This window comes from Nicotiana tabacum, chromosome 22, assembly GCF_000715075.1.
Source record: "Nicotiana tabacum cultivar K326 chromosome 22, ASM71507v2, whole genome shotgun sequence".
In the NCBI taxonomy this organism is placed as follows: domain Eukaryota; kingdom Viridiplantae; phylum Streptophyta; class Magnoliopsida; order Solanales; family Solanaceae; genus Nicotiana; species Nicotiana tabacum.
This window is the reverse complement of record NC_134101.1, coordinates 23,389,664-23,406,253: the sequence shown is the minus strand read 5'-3', so window position 1 is coordinate 23,406,253 and position 16,590 is coordinate 23,389,664.

The window sequence follows — 16,590 nt, the reverse complement described above, 5'->3', positions numbered from 1 at the left end:
AAGTCATCACAAAGTGAGTGCAATTGTGCATTCGATGGCTCCTAAGTTGGAAGATCCCGGTGCTTTCACAATCCCTTGCACCATTGGAAGTGCCGAGTTTGCCAAAGTTCTTTGTGATCTTGGAGCGAGTATCAATTTGATGCCCTATTCGGTTTTCAAGACCTAATGAATTGCTCAACCAAGACCCACATCTATGAGATTACAAATGGCCGATCGTACAATGAAGAGACCGTTGGGGGTGATTGAAGATGTATTAGTTCGTGTCGATAAGCTCATTCTACCAACGGATTTTGTTATTCTTGATTGTGAAGTGGACTATGAGGTGCCGATTATTCTTGAAAGACCTTTCCTTTCTACGGGGAAGGCTCTTGTTGATGTGGAAGCCGGAGAACTCACTTTTCGGGAGGGTGATGAAAAGGTGGTGTTCCACGTGTGCAAATCTATGAGGAAACCGAATAGCAATGAAGTGTGTTCATTCATGGACTTGGTGACCGATGTGATTATTGATGATACAAGTGCCACGATTAATATGGGTGATATGTTGGAGGCCGTCTTGCTCAATTTTGATGATGACGAGATGGATGACTTCATGGAATGTGTGAATTATTTGCAAAAAATGGGGTCATACAACTATGCATCCCGGAAACTTTCCTTGGATCTTGAGAATAGGAAAACTCCTCCTACAAAGCCTTCAATTGAAGAGCCTTCTGTCTTGGAGTTGAAGCCATTGCCTCCACATATCAGGTATGAATTCCTTGGTCCTTGTTCTATTTTATCGGTTATTCTTTCCTCTTGTTTGACTAACGTGCAGGTTGACTCTACATTGGCGGTGCTCCACAAGACGAAGAAAGCTATTGAGTGGACTTTGGCGGATATTCGGGGAATAAGCCCCGCATTTTGCATGCACAAGATTAACTTGGAGGAAGATGCCAAACCCTCTATTGAACATCAAAGCAGACTCAATGAAGCCATGCAAGATGTGGTAAAGAAGGAGATTATCAAATGGTTGGATGCCGGGGTGGTCTACCCTATTTTCGACAGTTCGTGGACTTCTCCGGTGCAATGTGTCCCGAAGAAGGGGGCATAATTGTGGTCACCAATGATAAGAACAAGTTGATTCCCACAAGAATGATGACCGGGAGGAGAGTGTGTATGGACTATCGGAAGCTGAACAAAGTCACAAGAAAAGACCATTTTCCACTCCCCTTCCTTGACCAAATGCTTGATTTGTTGGTCGGTCGTGCTTTCTATCGCTTTCTAGATGGATATTCGGGCTACAACCAAATCCTTATTGCCCCAAAAGATCAAGAGAAAATAACTTTCACTTGTCCCTATGGCACTTTCACTTTCAAGCGGATGTCATTTGGCTTATGCAATGCACCGACAACTTTTCAATGGTGTATGATGGTGATCTTTACAGATATGGTAGATGACTACCTTGAAGTCTTCATGGATGGCTTTTCGGTAGTTGGGGTCTTTCATTATTGCTTGGCAAATTTGGATAGGGTATTGGCAAGGTGTGAAGAAACGAACTTGGTGCTAAATTGGGAGAAATGCCATTCCATGGTCGAGGAAGGCATTGTCCTTCGCCAAAAAATTTCAATGAATGGCATAGAGGTTGACAAGGCAAAAATAGAGGTGATTTTTAAACTTCCACCTCCAACTTCAGTGAAAGGCATGAGAAGTTTCTTGGGTCACGCGGGGTTCCACCGACGCTTCATAAATGATTTTCTAAAGTGGTGAACCCATTGTGCAAGCTCTTAGAGAAATATGCTAAATTTCACTTCAATGATGATTGCATGAGAGCCTTTGAATTTTTAAAGTTCAAGTTGACAACAACTCCCATTATCACCGCTCCTAATTTATGTATTCCTTTTGAGCTCATGTGCGATGCTAGTGATGTATCGGTTGGAGCAGTTTTGGGGCAACGCATCAACAAGATTTTTCATCCGGTCTACTATTCTAGTAAGACCATGAATGATGCCCAAGTCAATTACACCGTTATTGAAAAAGAGCTCCTTGCCATTGTGTTTGCAATTGAGAAACTTTGCCCATACTTGATGGGTGCAAAGGTTATTGTTCATACGGATCATGCGGTACTTCGCTATTTTATGAGCAAGAAAGAGTCAAAATCTAGGTTGATGAGATGTGTGCTATTGTTTCAAGAGTTTGGTATTCAAAAGAGTTTGGAGGAGGAGGGGAGGCCGCATGATGGCCTTGAAATCAATGACTCCTTCCCCGACGAGCAACTCTTGGCTATTTAAATGAAGGAGGTGCCATGGTTCGCCGATCTAGCAAACTTCCTTATGTGTGGAATCATCCCAGATGAGTTCTCTTCAAATCAAAGGAAGAAGCTCAAAAGGGATTGTCAAGATTAGTATTGGGACGAGCCTTACCTCTTCCCGATTTACACGGCTGAGGTAATTAGAAGATGTGTAATGGATGAAGAGCAAAATGTTATTCTTCAGGCTTGCCATTCTTCGCCTTATGGTAGTCACCATGGCGGAGCAAGAACGGCGGCTAAATTGCTAAGTTGTGATTTCTATTAGCCCACTCTCTACAAAGATGCAAGTGATATTGTGAAAAGATGTGATGAATGCCAACGGGCCGGTGGAATCTCGAAGAAGAATGAAATGCTTCTCACTACCATTTTGGAGATTGATATTTTTATGTGTGGGGTATTGACTTCATGGGTCCTTTTCTGAGTTCTTATGAAAAAATCTACATCTTGGCCACGGTTGATTATGTGTCTAAATGGGTGGAGGCCATAGATCTACCCAACAATGAAGCGAGATGTGTGGTGGCATTCTTGAAGAAGAATATTTTCACAAAATTTGGTACTCCGCGGGCTATCATAAGCGATAGGGGGTCGTATTTTTGCAACAAGGCTTTTGACACTTTGCTTACCAAGTATGGTGTCACTCATAACGTTATGACTCCCTATCATCCACAAGCTAGCGGTCAAGTGGAAGTTTCCGACAGGGAGATAAAGAGTATTTTATCCAAAACAGTGAATGCTAACCGGACGGATTGGTCAAAGAAGCTTGATGATGCACTATGGGCTTATCGGACTGCTTTCAAAACTCCTATCGGGATGTCTCCATACTGGTTGGTGTTTGGCAAAGCTTTTCATCTTCCGGTGGAACTTGAGCACAAAGTTATGTGGGCTTTAAAGAAGTTAAATCTTGATGGGATACAACCGCTAATTTGCGGGTTGCACATTTGAATGAATTGGATGAGTTTCGGTACCATGCATATGCAAGTTCATCCTTGTACAAAGAGAAGTTGAAGTACCTTCATGAAAAATACATCCGAAACAAGGAGTTCAAGGTGGGGTTTGTTGTTCAACTCGCGATTGAAGATGTTTCCCGGAAAGCTGAAATCTAAATGGAGTGGTCCCTTTGAAATTGTGGGTGTGACACCTTTTGGTACATTGGACTTGAAGAACAAAAATGATGAGGTAATCTGAGTCAATGGTCACCGGGTGAAGCATTATTTGGGACAAGTTGATGATGGCCACGTGGTGACAGTTATTCATTTGATGTGATGGTAATCTGCGTTGTGCCGCGACGTTAAATCAGGTGCTTCTTAGGAGGCAACCCATATTTTCTTTTCCTTTTTATTTTCTACTTTTGTAGATAGGTGGTATTTGGGTGCTCACTGGATTTGAAGTGTGTTGCAGGAATGAGTGCGATTTACAGGAACTATGCTCAGAAAATTGGCTAAGTGTGGAAAAAGTGCGGACCGTATGTGTATTGTGTGGACCGCACAATTGTGATTGCTATAGCAGAAGGGAACTATAGCCGCACAATTATAGTGCGGACCGCACAAATTGGAAATGGAAAATGCAAACTCTCAAAAGTTTGGTCTGTCAGAGAAATGGCCAAAGTGCGGTCGGACTTCAAAATCTGTGGTCCGCATTAAAAATCTGCGGCCGCACCACCAATTCTGTGGACCACAGATCATCAAGGGCATTTGAGCCCCAGGTAATAGAGTGTGGACAACAGAAGGAATTCTGCGGCCGCACTCTTAACCGTTGTCCCTTAGTCAGCCCGTATGTATAAATAGTAACCTTAGGGTTAACGTACATTTTTTCCCTCTCTGAGCACTCTAAACTCTAAAACTTTGAAATCGTCTGTTCCATCATCTGCCCCACCCAATCCACTTTTATGATCACTCATCGACATTACTTCATATATGGTATGCTTCAATTACTCATAGAATTTTTTAATTTTTTGTTTAATTTACAATTTGTTAGGTAGTTTTAGGCCATTTGTCAATAGATTTCAATTTTACTACCATGTGGGATTTAATTTGTGTTGGGTCAGCTGCTAATTGCTCTATGGGGAATAGGTGAATTGATTTTCATGCTTAATTGTTGATACCATGTCAAATTTGTGCAAAATTGAAAACCCTAGAAAGTCTGCTCGATTTTATTTTGAAATCTGTGGCCGCACAAGAAATTATGCCGGCCTGCAGAAGTTGAAATTAGGGTTCCTTATTCAAGGCTGAATCTGTGACCGCACATGAAATTGTGCGAACCACAAAAATCCTTTCGTGGCCATAGAAAAGTGAGTGCGGCCGCAAAACATCCCATCTGTCTTCAGAGAATTGATATTTTGGCAAGTCTGATGTGCGGCCGCGATGATAAAAGTGAGGACCGCACTTCAAACTTGCGGTCGCACTAATAATTGTGCGAACCGCAGATTCATTGCTGCAGACGCAAGTTCAAATTGTGCGGTCTGCACAGTCCAGCCTGCGGCCGCATTTGAAATTGTGTAGACCGCACTTCCCCAACTTGCAAGCATGTTCTACAATGTGTGTTACTATCTGTTTGCATTTGAATGACACCTAACTGCTATTGTTGCTTGTTACAGATAATGGTTAGATCTCGAGGCCATGGAGATACATCAAAGGGGAGGGGTGAACCTTATAGAGGTTGAGGCAAAAGTACTTTACCCCTCGCCCTCCAAAAGAAAATCGCCAAGAAAGCTACATCCGGCCAAGTAAGACATCCAAAGCCCTCTGAATCTAGTTCATATGCCCCATCTCGGGAAGCATCGGAGGGCAACTCAGTGCAAGAGCAGTCTGTTGTCCAATCACTGCCACAGGGAAGGTATCAACTCCAGGACGAGCCTTCATCCTCACATAGCACCTCTGAGGGTTCGGACAGTGCCAGTCAGGCTTCAGAGCCCTCTTCTACACCTGTCCCTGAGGCACCAGCATCTACTGTTGATGATATTCTGGATGATGGCAGAGGGGGTGATACTACAGTTGCCAGCTTTTAGAGTTCAAAAATTAAATAGGCATAGGAGGACCGTTTTGTAAGTCTAGCTGCCTTCACCAACTTTCGTGGGTGGTGGCCTGTGAGATAGCTCACTCTTGAGCGGCAGTTCCAACTCAAATATCTTGACAAGTATAATCCAGCAGTATTGAGACAGTTCCGAGAGCGGAAGGGGTGGATGTCACCCAGATTGTTGTGGACGCCAAGGATTATTTGGTCCAGGAGTTCTACGCCAATGTGGCACACATGACAAAAGTAAGGAATCTGAAATGAGATTTGACCATCACACATTGAACTCCTATTTGGGGTTTGAGGATGTGGAGCCTGCATAGTACTTGGAGAAGCTGGCGATGGGTGATGCAGCTCGCCCATGGCTAGCTGAGCTTCTTGCAGCCCTGGGGCCACTACCACCATGGATCAGTGCAGGTGTTCCTATTCAGTGGAACACCCTAAACTTCAAGGCTAAGGGATGGCAGACCTTCATATGCAGAAGACTAGACCCGTGCCTGAATGAAACCAACCTACCTATTCCACGGGCAGTTCTTGTCGCCTCTATTATGGTCGGGTACCCGATCAATGTGGGTGACGTGATGTCGGCCAACATGTCAATGGTTGCCAGGCAAGCTGATACCTCCTACCCGTATTCCAACACCATCACTGAGTACCTTACGGATGCACGGGTAGATCCCAGAGATTTTGACACGAAGGTTCGGGCGTAGAAGCCCTTCTCTTGGTATTCTCTGATGGATGCTCACAACCCGAAGAGAAAGGGTTAGCCGACTACCACCGTAGGCCAGTCTGATGAGCCATCGGTGGTAGGTACATAGACACCTGATATGCCATCCACTTCAGCAGAGCCTTCTGCCAGTGCAGCTGCCATGCCTTCACCTTCAGCCTCAGTGCCTCCCACCTCGGCTTTGAAGCCAGTGCCTATGCCTTCTGCTCCACTCTCTACGCTGCGAGTCTCCCAGACACTAGTGAGCCTCAACAACTGGATGCAGATAGCTACTGCAAAGCTGTCTGACATATCCACTCATGTTGCATCACAATCATCTATTCCGGCACCCCAGATTCCCCCCACAATTGAAGAAACCCTGAAGAAGATCTTGGACAATCATAACACGATTATGGCCACTCTGGTACAACATGGGTCAGTCATAGAGGAGCTGGCAAAGGAAGTAAAGAAGATGCGATCCAATTGGAGGCTGAGGTCGGTGCCACTGCTGGGGACACAAAGATGGCCACAGAGCCATAAAAAGTCTTCTTCATTCTCACCCTTCCTTTACTCTTATTTTGTTAAGCATTAGGGGCAATGCTTATTTTTATTCGGGGGGGGGGTGGAGTTTCTTTGACATATTTTGATGATTATGTATTTTGATAACTATGAGACATTTGGTCTGTAATTAACTTATTACTATTTTCTTCTTCTTTCTCATTATATATATATTCTCTCTTATCTCTTATTATGTATATATTCATTACGCCTTCTATAGTTTTTCTTTTGTTTTGTAACTTCTTTATCTTTATGTTTGTTTTCTTTTGAATTAGTAGCTTCTTGTTGATTTAATAGCTTCTTTCTATGTTTTAGTGGATAATAAGCCTTTGGTTTTCTTAATACCACGGTTCTTTCTAAAGGTAGTTTATGTGTGAACCGGGTGACTCTTTCCAACGTTGGATGGCGTAACAACCGTCTTAAGGGATTGAGTCCGTTTTTGGTATTTAGGTTATAATAGTAGTAGTAATAAATAAAAAAACCTAATTGAGTCATACTCGAAGAGTCAAACATGCTTCATTTGGTACCAACACACTTAAGTAAGTGCTTATGGTTAAGAACAAGGTTCTTTTGGAAAGAAATAGCTCTAGTTAGTGACCTTGTGACTCTTGTATGGATTTAAACAATCATCGAGTGGTTTAATTGAACCATAGTGATTTTCAATCTTGTATATGGTAATTGTGGGCCCTTGACTCTTATCCTCTTTAACAATCCAACTGCGTGAGAGGTGAGATGTTTTTGTTGCAAGTCCAAATACCCGTGCGAATGGTCTATAACTTGCCCGAATGTGTTTCTAGGTGAAATTTTAAGTTTTTCTTGGCTTGAGAAGTGATTGTAGGCTCTACTTGGACCGCTTGAAGTTTTCCATTGCCCACCAATATTGTTATCCCTAGTCAACCCATTTGAGCCTAAAACTTTTCTCATTTGATAACCATGTTACAAGACTTTACCCATTTTATCGTGACCCTCTCTTGGCACCCGAGCTTTCCTTAACACTCTTGTGAAACAATTGGCTAAAAATGTAAGTTTAGGGGAGAGACGAGGAACTTGAAGGAGGTATCAACACACAAAAAGAAAAATAAATGATGAGAAGGAAAGGCAAGAAAAGGAAAGAACAAAAAGAAAAGTGCAAAAAGAAAGTGAATAAGTTGAAGAGTTGATGGGATTCAAAGAAAAGTAATAATGGAAAGCATGGAGAAATCAAAAGAAGGAGGAAATTAATATCATGATCAAGAAAGAGTGATGTTAAGTTTCTCTAGCTCCCCCAAAGAAAAGAAAATGCCTCAAAGAGTTGGCAAAACATGAGCCTACAAAAAGAAAATGGAGTGCTTAAGGAAAGATGAACTCATTCTATCATAGCATATCCAACCTTAGTCCAAAAGCCTTCATTGCATTCCGAAAAATCCCTACGTGATTTCAAGCCGAGTGAGCTTACATTACTGGTGATCTACATGAGGGGAAAGCCTATGGCACTTAAAGTCGTACTTATGACATTCTTTTGAGAGAGATGAGTGAACCTTTCACAAATCTTTGGATTGATTGTCATCGTCAGTTCTTGCCAGTTGATCATGAGTTCAGAAGGATGAAGAATGCATTCAAACAGAATACAGTTGAACATGATTTGCCATCTCCAACTTTGTCTGGTGAGGAAATTTGGGAGAAGGTTCAGAACTTCACTAAAGTTACTGAGGCTCTGATAAGTGGGGATTTTGACTACTTATTAGCGCCCTTTAGCTTTTATTTTAGTCCAAAAGCGTTTAATTGTGTTCCTGAAAACTAATAAAATGTGCTTAATTGCAGGAATATTGGAAGATGAACTCTCGAGATAAAATCCAACTCAAAAAGGAGTAATCTAAACTCAAGGACATAAAAAGCTCAGAAGTACGGACCGTAGAATATTATCTGCGACCGTAGGTTATGAAGGAAACGCCATCAGATTTTGGTGCAAAGTGCAATCCACACATGAATTGTGCGGCCGCAAAAGCTAAGCCAGAGCAAAGTTCAGAGAAGGTGCATTTCAAGTCCCCTAGAAGTGCGGACCGCACAATAATTGTGCGGCCGCAGAAGAAGAGCTATGTGACCGCAGATGTAAAAGTACGGACCACAAAAGAGATAAGGTGCGGCCGCACATGTAAAAGTGCAGACCGCAGAAAGAGTGCATTGCGGCCGCAGACTTCCAATCCTGTCAAGCTGAAGAAAAGTGCGGATCGCACATGGAATTGTGCGGCCGCAGAACCTCCCGAAGGGCAATTTTGTCCGAAATTTCCAGCCATGTATAGATAGATGAGTTTCACATTTTTAGGTTAACTTATGACATCCGCTGCTATAGTGGCCGTTTTCTTTTACTCTTTTAGTAGTTTTTTCATATTTTGAGCTATTTTAACTTAGATTTTATCATTTTGATCTTGCAATATGAGTTTAATTATCATTTCTTTTTCTATTTCTTCCATTTCAAGCATGAGTAGCTAGATTTTTACTAGGGTTGTGACCCAACCCTAATGTGTAAACTTAATGGGCGATTGATTTAATGCTTGTCTATGGTTGGGTGTTTATTATTTAGCCATGTTCTTGCTTTTATTTGTGGAATTAATGGTTGCAAACATTAGTTCATGCCTATTTGACTTGGTCTCTACTTGAGAAAGAGAAACTTAGTTTAGTAAAACTTGGCTAACAATAAATTGGGTCAATCGAGAGATTGATAATACCAATTAAAGGGTTCAACCTAGAGATAGTAATAACCCGACTTGAGCTTTTATCAACAGTTTTGTTCAATACCCATTTGGACTTGAGAAAGCCAAATTGGGCAAAATCACTCTCTGGCCGAGAGGTATTGAGTAGGTCATTTAGTGTTGATAGCTAGAATACACCCCGACCAATAAAATAAGCTTTAAAGTTTATATCCCATTATGCAAACACCTAGGTGAAGGTCATAGCCCTAGGCCTTTTTATAACATTTGAAAAACAACAAAAATAATTTCCTAGTTTTATTTCGTAAATTGCAATCGTAGTTTAATTTAGACTTTAAACCAACCCAATTTTGTGGAAGTGCAAATTTAGATATACAAGCTCATGCGCTACGATATATACTACTGACTCCCATACATATAGCTCCCTGCGGAATTCGACCCCGACTCTTATTGGGAATTATTATTGCATCGACCGTTTTTCATAACCTCGAATTGAGGTGTGAACTTGGACAAGGTCAGGCCCTACCTTCTAGATTTCCTGGATATGGTGTTACTCATAACTGGACAAAACAGAGCATGTTTTGGGAGTTGCCATATTGGAAAGATAATCTTCTCCGACACAATCTTGATGTCATGCATATTGAGAAGAACTATTTTGACAATTTGTTCAACACAGTGATGGATGATAAGAATAAGACAAAAGATAACCTGAAGGCTAGACTAGTCTTACAAGAATATTGCAGGCGACCTGAATTATATTTGCAATCTGCGAACAATTGTAAGGTGTTCAACCCTAAGGCCAGCTACATATTCACTTTGGAAAAAAGACGAGAGATTTGTGAGTGGGTTACAAACCTAAAGATGCCTGAGGGCTATGCTTCGAACTTGGAAAAACGTGCTGATATGGTTAAAGGAAAGTTGACTCATATGAAAAGTCATGACTGCCATATCTTCATAGAAACTTTAATCCCTATTGCATTTTGTGGTTTGCCTGCAAATATTTGGAAACCCATCACAGAGATAAGTTTGTTCTTCAAAGACTTACGTTCTACCACATTAAGGGAAGAGAACCTATTTCAAATGAACCGAAATATTCTTGTAATCAGTAATAAGTTGGAAAGGATTTTTTCATGTGGTTTCTTTGATGTGATGGAACACCTTCCAATTCACCTTGTACATGAGGCACGACTTGGAGAGCTGGTTCAATGCAGGTGGATATATCTATTCGAGAGGTAATGATCAAGCCTTGATTCATTCTAGTAATTTTCTTTAACGTTATCGTCTAATATGACAATGTGAAAGACTATCGGCAAGTGTAAATGATTTGTTAAACAGAGGAATAGGATTGGAGGATCTATATGTGAAGCCTATCTTGCAAAGGAAACTACCTATTTTTTATTCTTACTACTTTGACAGTCATGTGCTATGTGCGAGAAATAGGCCCAATCGACGCAATGTCGTGATTGAGAATGGTTCATTATATCCACCAATATCCATATTCAATAAACCAGGCCGAGGCTCTAAAGATCGATCAAAAAGGGGCCTAAGTAGTATGGAGTACAAATCAGGTTCAAATTATGTGTTGCTAAATTATTCGGAAGTTCAACCCTTTCTTAGGTAAGTGTTGATGTAAGGTTAATTTACACGGACTATTATTTAATTAGGTTGATGCAACTATCAAAATTTTCAATTTATCGCTTAGTAACTTCTTGAGTCACTTTGGCCATGATGTTGTTGTCACGACCCAAAACCTAACCCGTCGTGATGACGCCTATCATGGTACTAGGCAAGCCAACACATTTCCAAAACACATCGATATTTCATTTAAAAGATAAGTCAAAGCTTTACTTTACTAAAATCTCCATTAAGGAGTTCAAACCAAAATAAAAATAAAATGCGGAAAAGATAGCCCGACATCGGGGTGTCACTAAGTCATAAGCAACTACTACAAACTTTCTTATAACGTCAAGACTAGCATAGTCCGGGAAAAACCAATACAACTAAGGGGAAGATAAGAAAGGAGAAAAATAGGGTTGCGATCGCCAGACAGCTACCTTTCTATCTCCGATGATCCATTACTGAATATATCAACAACCGCTACCGTGGCCAGAAATGCCTGGATCTGCACACAAGGTGCATGGAGTAACGTGAGTACACCAACTCAGTAAGTAACAACAGTAAATAAAGGCTGAGAAGCAGTGACGAGCTAGATGCAAGTATAGTTCATATGACAAAAATTTCGTAAAGTACATCATGCTTTAAAAACCAGTGTTTAAGTCAAACCGGCTTGTTTAAATCCAGTTCAGGTAAAACCAATAAAAATATCTTTCAACAGTTCTCAAACAAGGACTCAAAGCAACAATGAGCATGGATGATGAAATCATATACTGCCCCTCGGGCTAACATCACCCAGTTCTCCCAATCACTCCAACCTCACAATCACTCATGCCTCACCATCACTCATGCCTCACGATCGCTCAGCACTCTGCACTCGGCATTCATAATCAGTAGGTACCTGCGCTCACTAGGGGTGTGTACAGATTCCGGAGGGGCTCCTACAGCCCAAGCGCTATAATCTGTACGAACAACTCACGTGCTGTACGGACAACTCACATGCTATAATATCATATCATAATCCGCACGGACAACTCACGTGCGAAGGTATAATACCTCACAAACAGGCCCTCGGCCTCACTCAGTTATAAACCTTTCCAGTCTCTCGGGCTCTCAAAAATCAAAGAAACCAGCCCAAACAACATTAACATGATGCAACAAATAGAATAACAGAGACAAAGCTATGATGTAAGAATGCATGAACATGACTGAGTACGGGATATCAACTAAAGCAGTGAGAGGACAGCAAGAAACGACCTCTAAGGGTCCAAACAATACTGGCATAAGTACTAGACATGGTATCTAGCATGATTTACAGTATATCTTTCTAAAGCACATAAAGAGCATATAGCTATAACAGGTTGTTCAACTTTACAGTTGCTACGGGATGGATCAAGTCACAAATCCCCAATGGTGCACGCCCACACGCCCGTCACCTAGCATATGTGTCACCTCCAAATAGTCACATGACACAAAAATCTGGGGTTTCATACCCCCAGGGCTAGATTTACAACTGTTACTTACCTCAATCCGAGCAAATCTCTACTCCGAAATGCGCTTGCCTCTTGAATCGGTCTCCGAGCATCCCGAATCTAGCCACAAGTAATACAATACGATCAATATAGGCTAAAGGAATCAACTCCACAAGAAAAATACCAAATTATAGCCAAAATCTAAAATCGACTCAAACCTGGCCCCCGACCCACGTCTCAAAATCCGACAAAAGTCATAAAACCCGAAAGCCCATTCACTCACGAGTCTATCCATGGAGAATTCATCAAAATCCGACATCATTTGGTCCCTCAAATTCCCAAATTACACACTATAAAATCCCAAGCCCTAACCCCTTATTTCACCTCAAAAATCCTACAAATTAGGTGAGAACACAACGGGAAAACACCATAGCTAGGAGTATTAGAGCTCAAGCAACTTACCTCTGTGAAGAACTTTGAATTCCCTTCAAAAATTAATTCCAAACGCTTCAATGTCCGACTTGAAAATGGTGGAAATGAACAAAAACTTGCGAAGTCTCCTATTTATGCAATCTGCCCAACAAAACCGCACCTGCGGTCCCTTTTTCCGCTTCTGCGAAGCCGCACCTGTAGAATTTCCATCGCAGGTGCGGAACTCACTTAATATCCCAGGTTCTGCATCTGTAGCCAAATATCGCACCTGCGAAAGCGCACCTGCGTATCTCCCTCTGCTTCAGCGACGCCAGCCAAATTTCTTCTCTCCGCATCTGCGCCCCAGGTCTCGCACCTACGGGCTCGCAGATGCGATAGCCCTCTCGCACCTGTGCCTTCTAACCAGCTCCTCGAATCTCACATCTGCGATCTCCCGCTCGCTTATGCGGGCTCGCACCTGCGATGAGACATACGTAGGTGCGATTATGACAGTTGAGTTCAACTTCAGCAATTCCTCCAATTTCCAAACTTGTTCCGTTAAACATCCGAACTCAAACAGAGGCCCTCAGGACCTCAACCAAACATACCAGAATATCCCACAACATCATACGAATTTAGGAAAATCATCAAATCACTCAATACAACACCAAAACACCAAATTACACTCGGATTCAAGCCTAAGAACTTCTAAACTTCCAAATTCCGCAAATGATGCCGAAACCTACCAAACCACGTTCGAATGATCTTAAATTTTACACAAAAGTAAAAAATAACACCACGAACCTATGCCAACTTCCGGAATTCCATTCCGACCCCGATATCAAAATTCCACTACCGACCAAAATCGCCAAAATTCTAACTTTCGCTAATTCAAGCCTAATTCTACCACAAGCCTCCAAATCTCATTCTGAACGCGCTCCCATGTCCAAAATCACCTAACAGAGATAACAGAACCATAAAAATTCAAATCTGAGGTCATTTACACATAAGTCAATGTACGATTGACTTTTCCAACTTGAGCTTCTACTTTAGAGACTAAGTGTCTCAATTCACTCTGAAACCACTCCGGACCCGAACCAACTAACACGATATATCATAATATAGCTGAAAAACACAAAAGGAAGCATAAATAGGGAAAACGGGGCTATAACACTCCAAACGACCGATCGGGTCATTACATCCTCCCCCTCTGGGTTGGAAGGGCACTGAGTGATGAGTGGCCCTGATGAGAACAGTTAGAACCATGGCCAGATGATGCACCACGGAGAACTAGGCAGGCTGACTGAGCATGCCTGAATGGACGACCTCTACCATGCTGGAACTGACCCCCAGAAGGAGTACCACTAAATATACCCTGACCATGAGGCCTCTTGGCATCCCTCTCAACCCTCTCCTGACCGCGAACCATCTCAATCTGCCGAGCAATTTCGACAACCTCATCAAAAGTATCATCAGTCACTCTCTCTGGTCATAAGCAACCGCAACTGATAAGTGAGGCCATCTATAAACCTCCTAATTCTCTTCCTGTCTATGGGAACCAACCGGATAGCATGACGGGCCAACTCCGAGAATCGTATCTCATACTGCGTCATAGACATATCACCCTGGTGAAGCTGCTCAAACTATCTGCGCAGCTCCTCTTTGCGGGACTGAGGCAGAACTTCTCCAAAAAGACCACAGAGTACTTCTGCCCAGTAAGGGGTGCTGCGCCAACAGGCCTACGCATCTCGTTAGTATCCCATCATCTGAGTGCAGCCCCAGAAAACTGAAAAGTAGTGAATAAGACCCCACAAGTCTCCAGAATACTAGCTGTACGGAGTATCTTTTGACACCTATCCAAGAAGTCCCGATCATCCTCTCTCTCTATGCCACTGGAAGGTGGAGGCTGGAGTCTCCCAAACCTCTCAACCCTACGCTGATCATCCTCAGGCATAGCAGGAACCACATAGTCCTGAGCAGTTGTAATCGCCTGGGCTGGTGGTGCCCTCGGTGTCTGGAATCCCTATACCACATGATCTGGTGTGCGGGCAGCGGGAGTCTAAGAACCTCCCCCAGCCTGAGAAGTGGCTACTGTGGCCGGAATAGAGACTGCCTGAGCAAGACTGGTACACGCAGTCAGAATCTGAGCTAAGGCCTCCTGAAGGCATGGAATCACAATAGGCACAAGTGGTGCCTGAGCTGGTGCATCAACAACTGGAATCTGGTCCTGATCTGGGGTAACTGGTGGATCTGCAGGTACTGCCCTAGCTGTTGTATGGGCTGCACCTCAGCCCCTACCGCTTCCTCTATCGAGCCCTCGGCCTCTCGCGGCCCTGGCTGGTGGTATTGGTGGCTGTCCATCCTGCCCGGTAATACGAGTCCTCACAATCTGTGAGAGAATGAAACAACAGACTTTTAATTACTAGAATCAACAGATTCGCAGGACGAGAATTCAAGAATGTCGAGTTTCTTAAGGGCTCTACAGCCCTCGAAGATAAGTACAGACATCTCTATACTGATCCGCAAGACTTTACTAAACCCGCTCATGACTCGTGAGACCTATGTAACCTAGGCTCTGATACCAACTTGTCATGACCCAAAACCTAACCTGTCATGATGGAGCCTATCGTGGTACTAGGCAAGCCGACACATTTCCAAAACACATCGATATTTCATTTAAAAGATAAGTCAAAGCTTTACTTTACTAAAATCTTTATTAAAGAGTTCAGACCAAAATAAAAATAAAATGCGGAAAAGATAACCCGACATCAAGGTGTCACTAAGTCATGAGCAACTACTACAAACTGTCTGATAACATCAAGACTAGCATAGTCAGGGAAAAACCAATACAGCTAAGGGGAAGATAAGGAAGGAGAAAAACAGGGTTGCGATTGCCAGGCAGCTACCTTACTATCTCCGATGATCCGCTACTGAATATATCAACAACTGCTATTGTGGCCAGAAATGCCTGGATCTGCACACAAGGTGTAGGGAGTAACGTGAGTACACCAACTCAGTAAGTAAAGGCAGTAAATAAAGGCTGAGAAATAGTGACGAGCTAGATGTAAGTATAGTTCATATCACAAAAATTCCATAAAGTATAGCATGCTTTAAAAACCAGTGTTTAAGTCAAACCAACTTGTTTAAATCCTGTTCAGGTAAAACCAATAAAAATACCTTTTAACAGTTCTCAAACAAGGACTGAAAGCTATGAGCATGGATGATGAAATCATATACTGCCCCTCGGGCTAACATCACTCAGTTCTCCCAATAACTCCAACCTCACAATCACTCATGCCTCGCCATCACTCATGCCTCACGATCGCTCAGCACTCGGCAATCAGTAGGTACCTGCGCTCACTAGGGGTGTGTACAGACTCCGGAGGGGCTCCTACAGCCCAAGCGCTATAATCTGCACTGACAACTCATGTGCTATAATATCATACCAGAATTTGTACGGACTACTCACGTGCTAAGGTACAATACCTCACAAACAGGCCCTCGGCCTCACTCAGTCATAAACCTCTCCAGTATCTCGGGCTCTCAGAAATAAAAGAAACCAACCCAAACAACATTAACATGATGCAACAAATACAATAACAGAGACTGAGCTATGATGTAAGAATGGATGAACATGACAAAGTACGAGATATCAAGTAAAGTAGTGAGAGGACATCAAGAAACGACCTCTAATGGTTCAAACAATACTGGCATAAGGCCTAGACACGATATCTAACATGATTTACAGTATATCTTTCTAAAGCACATAAAGAGCATATAGCTACAACAGGTTGTTAAACTTTACAGTTGCTACGGGATGAACCATGTCATAAATCCCCAATGGTGCAC